This window comes from Canis lupus, chromosome 7 (genome assembly GCF_003254725.2).
Source record: "Canis lupus dingo isolate Sandy chromosome 7, ASM325472v2, whole genome shotgun sequence".
Lineage (NCBI taxonomy): Eukaryota > Metazoa > Chordata > Mammalia > Carnivora > Canidae > Canis > Canis lupus.
The window spans coordinates 5793438-5809580 of NC_064249.1; the positions used below are offsets into that span (position 1 = coordinate 5793438).

A 16143-nucleotide genomic window follows, 5' to 3' on the forward strand; every position below is an offset into this window, starting at 1 on the left:
TTCTACATGAAGATACCTGAAGAAATGATGAAGCTTCACTTCGCATTTCAAAAAGTGATGCATAGGTTCCCCAGTGTTCCTGGGGTTATGTCCTTCCTAACTGTTCAATTTATGCAGCTGAGGTTTATCTTGAAGCAGAGGAGGGGATGGAATCCTGCAGCCCCACCTACTTCAGCACGGGAGATTTTTCTCCCTAAAAGCAAGACCCACCTGGCCTCCCCCTTCCCCTCTGACTACTCTTTATTGAGCACCCAGTGACTATACAGCACAATGCTGGGTGCACTGGGGAGAGGGTAGTAAAGCACAGATACAAGGTACGTCCTCCAGAAATTTACTACCTCCTTGTGGAAGGAACTTGAAAATGCAAATGTCCATACAAACATATATTCCCAAAAATAAGGCCTCAAAAAAGTAAGAGAATTCAATGGACCAAAAAAAGTTAGGAAAGGATTTTCATGGAATCATAAATCATCATTGGATTATAAAGTGTATGCGAGACTTAGAAGTGACCTAACTCAAATCTCTACTTGATGCACAATATCTTCCAAGACATCTTTAAAAGAGAGGCATGCCACCTCAGGTTGATGACCTCCAGTGACAGAGTTCATGCACAGCCGAACCCATTTGCAAATATTTCCAATTTTTAGGAAACCTTAGCTGGGAAAAATCTAACTACTTTTAATACCTACCAGTTGGTAATACTTACACTTTCTAGAAAGGAAAATACAAGATTTAATCTATTCCTTCCTTCATTAGCATTTGAACTAGTCCAGTAAAGTCTTCCGTTTGCTCATCTAAATAGTCCTCATTCCTTTGGGTTATTACGGACGCAAATATTTATTCTTTATTGAAGGTTGATTTCTGCTGGCCCCCATGCCTGCCATGACCTCATTTAAGCATTGCAATGACCCCTCAAGTCAGTATGACTATCCTCACTATATAAATAAGAATCTTGGGTCCTCAAAGAAGTTCAAACCCTTTCTTAAGTTTCTCCCTTCTAGATGAGTTTGTTTGTCGGAATGCCTTGAAAGCAGTTGTTTCTTGAGCAGGGTAATAAAATGGACAAAATGTATTGGAGATTAAACATCTGGAAAAAATGAAAACCTGTTAGGAAATTGTGACAATTACCAAAGGTGATGAGGTTAGGATGGTAGTGATGAGTAGCCCAGGTCAGGCTGACATCCAGGGGTGTGGGGTAGGTGGGTGGAGGGGGGGTATGAGAAGAGATAGAGAGATTACTTTAATGGGTCCTCAAATATTTATCCAGAATAAATACACCAGGAGCGTCTGAGTGGCTCAGTTGGGTGAGTGGCCGACTCTTGATTTCGACTCAGGTCATGATCTCGGGGGTCTGGGATCAAGCCCCATCGGGGTCCTGGTTCAGCGGGGAGTCTGCTCGAGGATTCTCTCTCTCCCTCTCCCTTTGCCCCTCCCTCTGCTTGTGCACACACACTCTCTCAAATAAATGAACAAATCTTTTTTTTTTTTAAAGAATAAGTACACCAGACACAATGCTAGGTGTCAGAAATGGATAGAGAACCAGATAGGTATGTGCCTCCCTTCGTGGAGCTTCCAGTCTGGTGGGTGTGGGGGGTGCAGGAAGAACAGTAACTTGATCAGCAGAGAAAGAAGTACGTAATTAAATGTTGATAGCTCCTCAGGAGGAAAAGAAGAGGGCTCAGTGCAAGTGGGGCAGGACGGGTCCGGATAGTTAGCTGTTCTGACAGGTGGGAGCCCATCTCCTTGTTCAGAGGGATACGTTCCAGGCTCAAGTTCAGCCACCTGCTGGACCCTTGCCGCCATCGCTGGATGGAGTGAGAACCCAAGCTGGATGGTGCCAGTCATGACGTGCCCTCTAGTGTTAAGCAAAGGAAAGGAATGCCCGCAAGGAAGGGAGTCGGGTAAAGAAGGAAGAGTGTAAGTGGGCCCTTGTTTCAGAAGCGGGGGCCGGTCCTTTACCTGGGCCAAGGAGAAGCCCCCAGGGATCTGAGCTGACAGGTTGGGGAAAGGGTTAAAGGCAGCACCGCCTTGGTGTCCGGAGCACATACCTGGTGGTGGCCAGTCACGCAGACCATGAGCCAGGAACTGTTGGCCTGCTCTGCGGGTTTTACACACGCTTCACAACAGCCATATGGGAAGGTACTGGCAGGACCCTGTTTGACAGGTTTGGCAGCAGAGGCACAGAAGTTAAGTGGCCCCGCCGAGGTCACAGGCCTTACGCAGCACAGAGCACAATCCATAGTCTGTTATTATCCAAGGGACCCCAGCAGGTGTCTTGATCCCAGGGCAAGTTCTGGACGTTTCAAAATGTGCTTCGCTGAGCTGCTCTTTGCAACATTTGGCCCGAGGGCTGATAAGGCAACCCAAACTGTAGTTCTCCTGCAAGTGACGTTCTGTGTGGGTTGGCAGAGGGCTCTCTCCCCGGGACAGCCCCCTCTCAGGCACCCAGCTCCCTCCATCCTGCGTGCGGCACTGCCCTCTCAAGCCCTTGGGCTCCGTGCTTGCTGACTCAGGGCAGAAAGGGATGGACGAGACACGCTGGCTCTTCAATTCCCCATCCCAGGAGCACCCACCAAACGTCCTTGGCCTAAGTTATTCCGTGGCCCCAGCCAAACTGCAAAGGAGGAAGGGAAAATGTCGAGACATGGACAATCAGGACAGCACTGTCCCTTGTCGCTGCCATAGAGTGGGACGGACCCTGGGCCCAGAAGCAGAGGCAAGGGAAAAGTGGGGGAGCATGAGCAGTGGCTCACCCCATCCCCAAAGGAAGATAAGACCCATCAAATTCTGGCCAGACACAGCCCATCCTTGCCTCGGATCTGCCCATTTTCAGCTTTCAGACTCCGCTCCTGCCCCTGGACCTGGGGGCTTCCTTCTACACCATGGCAGCAGGGAGAAATGGGCAAAATTGGGAAGAGGATCACCCCACAGCCCAGTGGGAAGTCGCTCTCCACTTGGGAATGGGAAGGAAAACATAATTTTTTATCTTTTGGGTTTCTGGGGAGACAGTGACCAAGGAGAGCCACAGAGACACGAGCTCCTGGAAGTTCAGTCCAGGAGCCCAGCCCCCAGGAGTGTGTGTCCCCCCTCCGTGTAGAACATGGTCCCCAGGGCCCCCCAACCTCAGGGTGTTCCTGCCTTTCCCTCAGCGTGGGGTGAGCTGTGACTTACTTTCACCCCATAGAACACAGCAAAGGTGATGAGAGGTCACTCCCGTGACAAAGATGCGGACGATTCTAACACCCATCTGGCAAGGAGACTGCTTCCCTCGCTGGCTCTACCGAGGCCAGATGCCACGCTGCGAGCCGCTCTGTGGGGAGGGCCACGCGGCAAGGCCACGAGGGCAGCCTCTGACCTACAGCCAGCAAGAAACTGAGGCTCTCGGTCCGGCCACCCACAAGGGCCTGACTCCTGTCAGTAATCGTGTGAACTTGAAAGTGGATGTTTCTTCCCCCAACTGAGCTCTCAGGGAGAGCCCAGCCTGGGCCAACACCCCGACTGCGGCCTTGCCCAGAGCTCAGCTAAGTCGCACGCGGGGCTCTTGACCCAAAGAAACTAGGAGATAACCACAGCCAATTTTCTCATGGTTCTTGAGGCTAGAAGTGCAAGAGCCGGGTGTGGGCCAGGCCAGGAGGCCTCTGAAGCCTCTAAAGATTTTTTTTTTTTAATTTACTTATTCATGAAAGAGAAAGAGAGAGAGAGAGGCAGAGACGTAGGCAGAGGGAGAAGCAGGCTCCAGGCAGGGAGCCTGATGTGGGACTCGATTCTGAGACCGTGGATCACACCCTGAGCCAGGGGCAGGTGCTCAACCACTGAGCCACCCAGGTGTCCCCCTCCAAAGCCTCTAAAAGAGAATCCAGCCTCGCCTTCCCCAGCTTCTGGCCTCCCCAGGCGTTCCTTGACCTGGGGTGGCAGGTCCCTAACTCAGACCTCTTGTCTTCTGCGCCAGCCCGGTGGGACTGAGGGCCCGCTCCACCTGTGCGGCTTCGTCCCAACTAACGGCATCTTTGATGTCCCCATTTTCAAATAAAGCCATTCCGAGGTACCGGGAGTTAGGGCTTCAACCTACCTCTTTTTATGCAGACAAAATTCGACCCCATCACAGGAAGAAAAAAAAAGAAGAGGGCGGACCCTTCATGTATCATCTGGAAAATAAACCTCTTCACGAGCCTGATGACACCTGCAGCTTCAGTGCAGGGACTAGTGTCTTTGTATGTGGAGATCTCAGAAGCTGCTGGGGGAGAGGACCCCCCTCCGGGGATCACACAAGCAATGCTTGAGGCAGGGCCTAATTCGGCACCCTGAGAGCATGCCTCCTGCCCACCCCCACCCCCGTGGCTGTCACAGCTGCCAGCCGTGGTCATGCCACCTGCCCGGGGGCAGGGGATGGACAAGGACTTACAAGTGCTTGCAGGCCACGCTGCCCCCGTTTCACAGCCCTGCCCTGGGTTACCCAAGGGGCCACTTTCTTTGCCGCAGACCCTGGACCTGCCCCACAGCCGCAGGACGTTTTCCAGTCTGGGCAGATGCTGCCGCCCTGTGGCAGGAAGGTTCCACGGCCAGGGCGGCCACGTGACTGAGCACTCAGTCCTGCACACTCTTGCAAGTGAAAGTGGGCATTTTTAGTTCTTGTGTTGGGACAGCAGTGTGAATGGGGACTTGTCCCAGGCGGCCCGGGACACAGGGCGTTGAGGGAATAAGAGGCCGTGCAGGGTTCTCTCGAGGCCAGTCTGGCAGTGTGTCCCAAACTGTCCCACCTTCCAGCCCTTCCTCCCAACCTGAGGCTTCCTCTGCTACCCACGTGGGCCTCTGCTCGCCTCACACAAGGTTAACAACACATGAAAGAGCTTTGCGTTCCTCTGACACCAAGTATAAAGAATTTCCAACTGTACCTATTAAAAGGGGGGGGGACTCTTAACTCTGGAAAACGAACAAGGGGTGGTGGCAAGGGAGGTGGGCGGGGGGGTGGGGGTGACTGGGAGACGGGCACGGAGAGGGGGCACTTGATGGGATGGGCACTGGGTGTTATGCTATATGTTGGCAAATTGAACTCCAATAAAAAAAATAAAGACATGAAAAATAAAAACAAAAAAAAAACAAAAAAATAAAAATAAAAACATTAAAACATTTAAAAAAATTAAAAAAAATAAAAAGAGGGCCAAGAAAAGAAAAAGCAAAAAGATCTCCTTCTACATTGCCTGTGGACACAGCATGCCTCAAACACACTTAAAGTCCTGTTCTGACTTCAAAGATATGTTTTAAATCAATAAAGGGACAAAAGGCCCAGAAAGGGGCTCCTGTGTGGGGGGGTGTGTGTGTGTGCACGCACGGGGTGGTGGTGGTGGTGGTGATTTCAATATATATATATTACTCAGTAAAATTTTTGTTTTATAATTGCATTCTGTTCTGGATGCTGACTTTTTTTTGAAAATTTTTTATTTAAATTCAATTTAGTTAACATATACTACATTATTCATTTCATTTCATTATTCATAGAATTTAGTGATTCATTGGTTGCATATAACACCCAGTGCTCATGACATCACGTGCCCTCCTTCATGCCCATCACCCAGGTACCCCTCCCTCTGCCCCCCTCCCCTCCAACAACCTCAGTTGTTTCCTAGAGTTAAGAGTCTCTTATGGTTTATCTCCCTTTCGGATTTCATCTTATTTTATTTTTCTTTCCCTTCCCCTATGTTCATCTGTTTTGTTTCTTAAGTTCCGCATATGAGTGACATCATATGGTATTTATCTTGCTGATTGACTCATTTCGCTTAGCATAATACCGTCTAGTTCCATCATTGCATATGGCAAGATTTCATTCTTTTGATGGCTGAGCAATATGCCATTGTGAGAGAGATATATAGCTCACATCTTCTTTATCCATTCATCTGTTGGACATCTAGGCTCTTTCCATATTTTGGCTGCTGTGGACATTGCTGCTATAAACATTGGGGGGCAGGTGCCCCTTCAAATCACTATGCTCATATCCTTTGTATGAATACCTAGGAGTGCAATTGCTGGGTCGGAGGGTAGCTCTATTTTTAACTTTTTGAAGACCCTTCACACTATTTTCCAGAGCAGCTGCACCAGTTTGCACCCCCCACCAACAGTGTGAGAGCGTTCCCCTTTCTCCTGTTGATAGCAGGGACCAGGTGACACTGGCAAGCTACTTTTACCGAAGACTATTGGTAACTTGATTTCTCTCCTTTTCAGATCTTCTGTGGGTAAAGCAGTCAAGTCAAATTTCAAACTCCTAACAGCTGGGAAGGGTCACCCTTTCCTGGGATACTGGGAAGCACTACTGGGTGCAATGATACTGTCCAGCTAATCCCTGGTCCCCAGTAGCTGCCACTGAGAGCCTCATCCCACTTGATGACGAAGGTGCAGCTGGCCTGATCTGGTCCGTGGGCAACATAGTGGCATCTGCCACCCACACCCTAGTCCTTGCTATTGCCTCTGGTGACAAGAGGACCACATTAAGAGTTTCCTGATTCAGAACCTAGGTCTCTTCTGGTCTGTCAGCTATCCCATTCTTCATGAGTGCCAGAAAACTGTATATTGTGTTCTCTGCTGTGGGGGTAGGGGTCTTGGCGCCTGGCCCAGTCCCTGCTACGTCTGCTATCTTGAATCATGTCAGTCTGGCATCTCACCAGTAAAGCCTTTCTCTGCAAGGCCTGTAGTTTCCCCAGGCTCCACCCAGCTTGTACAGAAGGCCAGCCCCTAAAATTCTCAGATTCTCCAAGTTGATCTGATTGTGATTTTATCTCCTCACCTCCTGCCAGCCCCACCTTTTGTCAATGTTTCATCCTGGGGTAAGGAAGGGAGTCAAGCATTTCAGGTGACCCTTCACCCTCTCTCCTCCCTCTTAATACCCGGAATCCACTCTCAGCACCAGGGGGAACTTAGCCCTTCCTCTGTGGTGGGAACTTCACTACCATCTTATTCCATGTTCCTCTCTGATCTGTGATCGGCTCCCTGATCAGCTCTCTAAGCTCAGGCTATCTGAAACTCCTCCAGCATTTTTGTTTTTTAATTTTTTTTTACTTTCTCAACATAGCCTGGAACACCAAACAGTAGCTCCCCTACTCCTGATGGTTTTTCCCTCCCCTTCCATGAAGCTGTGGATGCCATTGATCCAATATATGAGAGCCACAGGCTAATCAGAGTCTAGGCAGTACCAGGCATAATATTTCAAAAAATATTATCCCAGTGCAGTAAGAATTTTGCATTTGATAAACGTCTTCAAATAATAAGTACAGGAATGATAGTCTAAGCTAGCAATTAGAAAGTCAATTGTTCTGATTAATGGTTGAAATACATTCCAGGTGGATTAACTGAACAACTGAAGAAAAATCAAATCATGTTTTAAAACTAACAGAAAATAGAAATGAGTACTTATCATGTCTCTGAAGGAGTACTTTTCAAAGCTTTAAAGTCATGGAAGAAATAAAATAAGAAAAGAGAAATTAAAATACTTTTTAAAATCAGCCCTGCCCCCCCACAGCAATGTAAATAAATAGAAAGGCAAACAAAATCTGCAAAACATTTCTAGAACATGTCAGGGAATTTGGCATATAACAGAAACCAGCATTGCTTCAGTGTAGTGTAAATTGATGTCTTTTGGAAAGCAACTTGTCAATATTGGAGTCTCATTTCTAAGGAAATAATTTAAAAGAAGATTCAAGTTATACACGATTTTTATAATGCCGTTCATGTTGCGCTGGATGACCATTTTACACGTCGGACTCTCCCATCAGACACTAAGGAGACTGTGTTCCTCTCATCTCCGAGTACCAGAGTCTGGCACGTTGTAGGTGGCAAATGAATGGTGCAGAATAACCATTGTGCCATATTTGTATCATGTTAAAAATGGAAACAATCCTAATTTTCAATAAAATACAGTATAGTCACTTGACGAGGATGTAGTCCATTAATTTACTATCCAGTGTTATAAGACATGAAAAAAAAAAGCGTACATCATTGTTGCAAGTACAAATCATAGAGGACTTACTCAGGTGTGCCAAATACTAACTTTCTTTACTCTTCTACAGAAGACTTACGTCCCTCCTCAAGCCTGCATCACATGAAGTGCTTCGTTCCTGGTTGGCAACATTTTGGGGACTCTTAGGAACGTATTAGGCAATTTTGTCCTGTTGTCACCCCCCCCCCCTTCCTCCCAACTGCTTGCTTTTCCCCTGTAGTTGTGCCTGGTACTTTGCTATCACCTGCCCTTTCTTGGCACCCACCGGGACAGTCACCGACTTCTGTCTTCTTTGGTCATAGATCCATGCAGGACTTGGGTTTTTCTGTGTTCCCTAATTCAGAGAGGTTCCTCAGGTCAACCTCTGTCTTAGCCATATTCAAATGACTCTGGATCTGCGAGGAGCTTGGAGAAGTCGTGTTGGGTCCTCATGCCTGATGTGGGTCATGCAGCCACTGCTGTTTTCACGTGGTGCTACGCGGAAGGATCCCTGCCACACTCACCACTTCTCCAGGCTCTTTTCAGGAAGGTGGTTCAGCTCCCATCCACGAGGTCCTGGGGGAGCAGACGGTGTGGGGAATGGGCCCAAGACATGCATATTCCTTCTGATTCTTTGCAGCCCTGCCCTAGCCCCCTAACCCTAGTACTTCATCAAGTCTCTCAGGTGAGAAAAACTGATGGTGGCTGTGTAGATACTTGCAAATGCTCTTGTCTTTGGCCTGGATCTCAACTTTTGAAATCTTAAACCCAGTGATTGGTCATTTTATTATTTGTTTCTGCTCTAACAACCTCCCAGAGACAGGCTAGGAAGAGCAAAGATATAAAATACAACAGCATAAACCACAGTAAAGTTTAAACTCATTGCTTAATGTATCAAAACACCGGTCCACTACAAAATACTAAAACTAGCAGACACATCCCCAAAATTGCATGTATGACTTCATTACCATTGCGTAAACATTATCTATGCGTATCTACACACATTATAAAGGAACAGGAAAAATATTAAGCTAATTGATATGCTGGTGAAGAGAGAGGATGGGTGATTCTTTTTTTTTAACACATTTCCTTTGTATTAGTTGTACATAAATATGAGCCATGTTGTTTGTGAAAAAAAAAATCTATTTTACCTCCAAAAATACGGAGTTCCTGTATATTTTCCAGCTGGTCTCCCAACAAACCCTTATATGACTTCTTGGCTCTAACAAAGTGAATCTCCTTACCTGCAGCCTGCTCATGCCAGCTTCAAAGATTTTGCCTAGCCCAGTAGTTCTCAAACTTTAGCTACATCAGAATCACCTGGAAGGCTTGTTAAAACACATATTGCTGTGCCCCACCCAAGGATTTCTGATTCAGTACCACAGAGCTGGGCCCGGGCCTGAGAATTTACATTTTTAACAAGTTCCCAGTTGGTGTTCATGGTGGTGGTCTAGGGACCACACTTTTTTTTTTTTTTTTTTTTTTTTTAGAGAGAGAGAGAGAGCATGCAAGCAGGGGGAGGGGCAGAGGGCAAGGGAGAGAGAGAAGCTTAAGCAGGATGCACGCTCAACCCAATGTGGACTCGATCTCACAACCCTGAGGTCATGACCTGAGCAGAAACCAGGAGTTAGATGCTTAAAGAAAAGCCACTCAGGTGCCCAAGGACCATGCTTTGAGAACCACCGGCTTAGCCACATCTTCCTCCTGAAATGTCTCTTCTATTTTCATCCCTCCCTCCTTCTCTCCCACTTCTTCCTCCCTTTCTACTTTCTTTCCTTCCACAAACACTTAATGAGAAACTAACAGGCATAGTGAGCATGACACACTCTTTAAAAAGATTTTCTTTTTTTGGCTAGAACCAGCCCGTGTTCCCTGCATTTCACTTAGCTTCTCTCAATAAATTCTCAGAACTCGGATTATTTACTCTGTACCTGCTATCACTTACATAATTCAGCCAGTATATCAAAGCAATCCTATAGTATTTTGAATTTATTACTGCACATCTTTGTAGTTGTTTCACTTTTTCTCCCCCCCCCCCCCTCTTTTTAATCAGCCCTTTTGTGTGCGTTTCAAACACTCACCTCTCTCTCCTCCTTCATGGCACAGAACCAGTGTTTGCTGACTAGGGCCCCCGGAGGGGCAGGTGTCCTGTGTGTCAAGAGAGTACTGGCTGTAGAAACTTGTCTGGTCCCCACGTTTCCTAGTGTGATGTTGATGGGGGAACAGAGGACTAGCTGAGGACAAAGCACGAGCCCAGTAGCACATGGACAAGTCCCTGAAACAGGCAGAGGGACATTCCTCTATGGACTCAACTGCCTTGATGTTCATACTTTGCTAAGGGCAGAAGGCAATCATAGCCCGGCCCCCAGGAGCCTATAAGTCTACTTTAACATATAAAAATTCCTTTAGAAATTTTCACTATCTCTAAACCCCCAAGATACATGTTGGCAATCATTCCCCAGCACACGGCCCACCAATGCACATCTGAAGGGCCTCAAGACTCGGGTTTTATTAAACAATAATAAGTGACCTTTTCCCAACCATAGCTAGCCCCCTCAAGGTCCTGGAAACCTTGCTTCCAAAATTCCTTAGAGAGTACGCTATCCCCAGACCCCTCCCAGCTCCCAGGTCTACAATCAGCCACCCTCACAGGCCTGGGGCAGCAGCTCTTCCTGCCCACGGGTCCTGTCCCTGGGCTTTACTAAAACCACCATTTTGCACCAAAGAAGTCTCAAGAACTTTTCTTGGTGGTTGGCTCCGGACCTTACCTATATCCAAAACTTCATCAGTGTGGAATGCCTTTTGCTCTGTCCTTGCTGGTCAATTTTCCCTGTTCCTGTTCCTCATCTACAGTAAGAGAGCCCCCAACCGCTCCCAACAGGCTCGACTCATCAAAATCAATTCCCAAAGACAATTGTGCTGAAGGGACAGAAACAAACTATTTACTGTTTTAAAAATGGATTTAAAAAAAAAAAGAATTTTGAGATGCCTCCGTGGCTCAGCGGTTGAGCATCTGCCTTTGGCTCAGCATGTGATCCCGGGATCCGGGATCGAGTCCCACATCCGGCTCCTTGCATGGAACCTGCTTCTCCCTATGCCTGGGTCTCTGCCTCTCTCTCTCTCTTTTTCTGTGTCTCTCATGAAAATAAATAAATAAATAAATAAATAAATAAATAAATGAATAAATAATCTTTAAAAAAAGAATTTTATTGTAAAAGTTGTAATACAGTTTCATAGCTTCTAAATAAGAAAATTAAAATTTACCTATAACTCCACCATATAAAGATACCCAGTTTTAATATCCGAATGCTTATCTCTCCTGGTATTTTCCCACAAAAGTAAACTCTTCTGAAAACACTTTTTTCCCAAGTCATATTTTTCCGTTTGCTAGTGTACCCAGACTTATTTACTGATGACATTTCATCTTTTGTAACATCGTTTCAGATGGTTACAGAGCATTACATCATATACAGAGACTATAAGTTCATCAACCAATCCTTTATTCGTTAATAATCACTTTTTTAACATAAATAACGATTCAGTGAACATCCTTATTCAATCATCTTTGTACACTTTCCCATGATTTTACGAAATGAAACTTTTAAAGATTTTGACGCATATTGAAAAATTGCCATCCAAAATATTTACAATTTCTCAATTCTTTGCTTGGAATGGGGGAGGGGGTCAAGCCTGTGCTTGCAGAAACTTCCTCCTGGAGCTCCTGAACCTGCTGCATAGCCGGCATCCTGGGGTGTCACTGCATTCCTGAGAGAGACAGAGCCTGAGACAGAGACTGTTTCCTGGGTCCCTTGTTTTTCTCTGTCTTAGCTGACTCCTTTATTTGCTCTAGCATATTGCTAATCATTTACTAACAAAGGAAGTTAGATAGGTAAACTTTTCCAGTCTTTGCATTTCTAAAAATATCATTATGAATAAGATAACAAAGTTGATCTAATGGACATATACTAAATATAATACATACTAATGAAAGAAAACATACTCTTTTAAAATACAGACTTAAAAAAATTTTCAAGAATTGACCACCATGGTAAATCATAAATCAATTTTTCAATGAATTTCAAAGAATTACTATCAAACAGATCTTATCATCTGATCACAAAAGAATCATGTTAAAATTCAGCAATGAAAATATGCCATATACCATATTTTTAGAGCCATGTATTTGGAAATTTGAAAACAGATCTCTTACATACTAGAAATGTTAAAATAGAAATAAGATGAAATAGAAAAAAATTTCAATATAAGTGATAAAAAAAACCACTAAATTTCAAAACTAAATTAACATTTGAGGGAAATTTATAAACTTCAATTGTATTAGAAGAGAAGAATGGCTGAACACTAAATAAGTAAACTGGAGTAAGTATCCAACTAGAGATATTAAAAAAGAACCACAGAAGAAAACCAAGTAAAGGTGAAGAGGGGAAAATGGAAGACAAGAACAAAACTTGATATAGAAATATTAAAAAAATAGAGACAGCAAGAGCAAAGTAACAAAGCTCTGGAAAGATGATGCAAGTAAGGAAAACAGAGGCATTCACAATACCAGGAATGAAAAAAGAGTAACAAGATTAAAGATAATAGAGGAATGTTATAAATAATTTGAAGTCAATAAACTTGTATTCTTAGGCGTAATGGACAAACTCCCAGAAAAACATAACTGGTAACAACTGCCTCTGCATGAAAAATGCAACTGGTAGCAACTGCCTCTAACAGATTCATAAATGCGAAAGAAATTGAATCCTAAGGAACATGTTGGGCCCAGGCAATTATAAAGGTGAGTTCTGACATATATTCAAGAGATAGAGGTAGATAATCCAGATGTATTCAAACTCTTTAAAAGAAGATAATGGGAGAGGCAATCGCCCCAAATTTATTTTATGAGATTAATGGAAGCTGGATCCCCACACTATACAGAAAAAGTATGAGAAAGAAAAAAAGATCAGCCATATTTATTGTATTCATATTTATGAATACAAACTTAAAAAAAAGATTTTATTTATTTATTCATGGGAGACACAGAGAGAGGCAGAGACACAGGCAGAAGGAGAAGCAGGTTCCCTGTGTGGAGCAGGATGCGGGACCCAATCCCAGGACCCTGGGATCAGGACCTGAGCCAAAGGCAGATGCTCAACTCTGAGCCACTCAGGCACCCCTGAATACAAACTTTTTAAAAGCCTAGGTTAAATATTCCAAACATAATCTAGCTTTGTCTTTTTTTTTTCAAATAATATAAGTAGATTGCAAGAAGTTATATTGGAAAATATCTTAATATAATTCATCCCATTAGAGATTTAAAGAGATACTCATCCCAATAGGTCTAGAAAAAATTTGAGATGACATTCGACATTTATCCATTAAAAAATTAAATTAAAACCAATCTCCTAGTAAACTAGAAACAGTAATTTTCTTTACCTGATTAAAGAAATCTATTTTAAAAAACCAACCAGTTACAGTATTAACATGGTAAATCATTAGTGAAACATTAAAAGTAGTGCTTTAAAATTCAGGAACAAAATTAAGATTGCAGGGAAGATCTGAGCCAGCTCGGCAAGGCAAGGGGAAAAAAAGAGAAAAAGTATAAGAATGAAAAAAGGATGAAACAAAATTCTCATTATTTGCCAGTGATATGAATACTAACATGGGAAACTCCAAATAACCTACAGATTTATTATTAGAATTACTGACAGGTTAGCAAAATAGCTAAGTTTAAAATCAATACACAAAAATTAATAAATTTGGGGGTGCAGTTAAGCGTTTGCCTTTGGCTCAGGTCAAGATCTCAGGGTCCTGGGATTAAGCCCAGCATTGGGCTCCCTGCTCAGCGGGGAGTCGGCTTCTCCCTCTCCTGCAGCCCCTCCCTCCCACTTGGGCTCTTTCTCTCTCATGCTCTTTCCTCAAATAAACAAATAAAATCTTGAATTTAAACAGAAAAATACGATCTCAAATTTTCATTTACAAAAGCAGCAAAAAAGAAAAAAAATGTAAGACTCTAAAGATGTCTTTTTTTTTTTTAAGATTTTATTTATTTATTCATGAGAGACACAGAGAGAGAGACAGAGACAGAGGGAGAAGCAGGCTCCCTGCAGGGAGGCTGATGTGGGACTTGATCCTGGGATTCCAGGATCATGCCCTGGGCCGAAGGCAGGCCCTAAACTGCTGAGCCACCCAGAGATCTCCAAGATGTGCAATTCTTTAGAAAATATAGAAAAGAATATGACTTTTTTGAAAGATACTAGAGAAGGCTTAAAGAAATAGACATATGTTTGTGGGAAAGGAAGGTCAAATTTGTAAATATGTACATTTTCCCCATCTTGATCTATATGTAGAATCAAAGAAATTCCAGTAAAAATTATAACATGGTTTTCTGTGGAATGTGACCAACTTACTCTGAAGTCTGTTTGCAAGAGCAAAGGGGCAAGAATATTCAAAACCCTCCCTGAGGAAGCATAGGATTGGTGATCAGGGTAGGACAGCATGCTGTCTCTGGTATTGTGATTTATTATAAAGCTGGAGTAATCACAAATGTCATATTCCGAGAGGATAGACAAACAGATCAGTGGAGAAGAATAAGAGATGCCAGAAACCATCCCACACATAGATAAAAACTTGATACATGAAAGGCGTGGTATTGCTGATTATTTACTTACATGGGGAAAAGCAAATCAAGTCCTTCCTTATACCATATGCAAAAATAAATTCCAGATGGATTAAAAATTTGAATATAAAAGAAAAAAACATTTAAAAGAACTATAGTGGAAGAGAATCATGATTTCAAGGGAAAGAAGGGTTTTATTTTGTAACTACATAAATCACAAACCAAAGGGAAAGTCGATACATTTAAGTACATTAACATACTATATATAGTTGAATACTTTGATACTGCTTATGGAGGTAAAGAGAGAAGAAAAGCCACCAGGTCAGAGAATACAATTGCAACACAAAGTGTAACAAAGGAAGGTGCATGCAGAATTTAGGAAAAACACCCACAAATCATAAGAAAAATAAAAATAAATCAAGAGGAGCACCAAAAAAGGACGTCTCACTTTTCACTGGAGAAGAGACCTGGAAGGGGCCCCAAACACACAAAAAAGGTGCTCAGTAAGATGAGTAATCAGGAAAACGCCAATTAAGAAACCACAATGAAAGAACATTGCATACTCAACAGGTTAGCCAAGATTTTAAAAATCTGATGTCAAGAGTTGGAGATGATGGAGAGAAACAGAAGCTCTTAAAAACTGTGGGTGAAATGCTTATTACAATGAGACTGGAAAACAATTCAGAATTATCTAATAAGATTGAAAATGTGCATACCTTATGACCCAGCAATTCCACTGCTGGGCACAGACTCCAAACTTCTTACACATGTGCACCAGATGACCTGTAGGAAAGCGTTCATGAGAGTGTTGCATATAACAGCATAAAACTGGAAATAACCCAAATGACCCTCAACCATAGAATGCATCAAGTGTAGTGTGGCCATAAACTGGATGAACTATATAGTCACAGGGGTCATGAATGCATCTCAAAACATCATCTTAACCATCAGGCATTGCTGGCGGGAATGTAAAACGGTGTAGCCACCTTGGAAAAGAGTAGGGCAGTTCCTCAAATAGTCAAGCATAACCTTAACCATATGACCCAGCACTTCCACTACTAGTGTTCTCAAAGAAAATAGAAACATAGATCCATGCAAATACAAAATCAAAAACAAAAAAAAAACAGAAAACAAAAAAACAAAAATTAAAAAAAAACCAAAACCCCAAAATACAAACAAAACAAATGAACAAAAAGCCCCCCCCCAACTGCATGAATGTTCACAGCAGCATTATTCATAATAGTTCAAAAGTGGAAACAACCAAAATCGCCCATCAGCAATGGATGGGTGAACAAAAATGTAGCATATCCACACAATGAAAGAAGGAAGCACCGAGACGTGGTGCTGTACGGATGGACGAGCCTTGAAAATGTTACGCTACGTGAAAGGAGCCAGTCACAAAAGATTACATGTTATATGATCCCATTTACATGAAACGTACAGCATTGGTGAGTCCCCAGACACAGAAAGTGGATTTGCGATTTCCAGGGACAGGGAGAGGAGAGGATGGAGAGTGACTTCTTCTTCTTCCTCTTCTTTTTTTAATTTTTCTTTTTTTTTTTTT

At 43.5% G+C, this 16143-nt stretch overlaps 1 long non-coding RNA gene across 1 annotated transcript; it reads right to left on the reverse strand.

The window, feature by feature from the left end:
* Window positions 1–11446: 11446 nt before the first annotated feature.
* Window positions 11447–15813, reverse strand: LOC118355225 (uncharacterized). Its single transcript, XR_004817267.2, has 2 exons — window positions 15296–15813; window positions 11447–11728 (listed from the first exon to the last, which is right to left on the reverse strand). It is a non-coding gene; the product is annotated as an uncharacterized LOC118355225 (long non-coding RNA).
* Window positions 15814–16143: the final 330 nt, after the last annotated feature.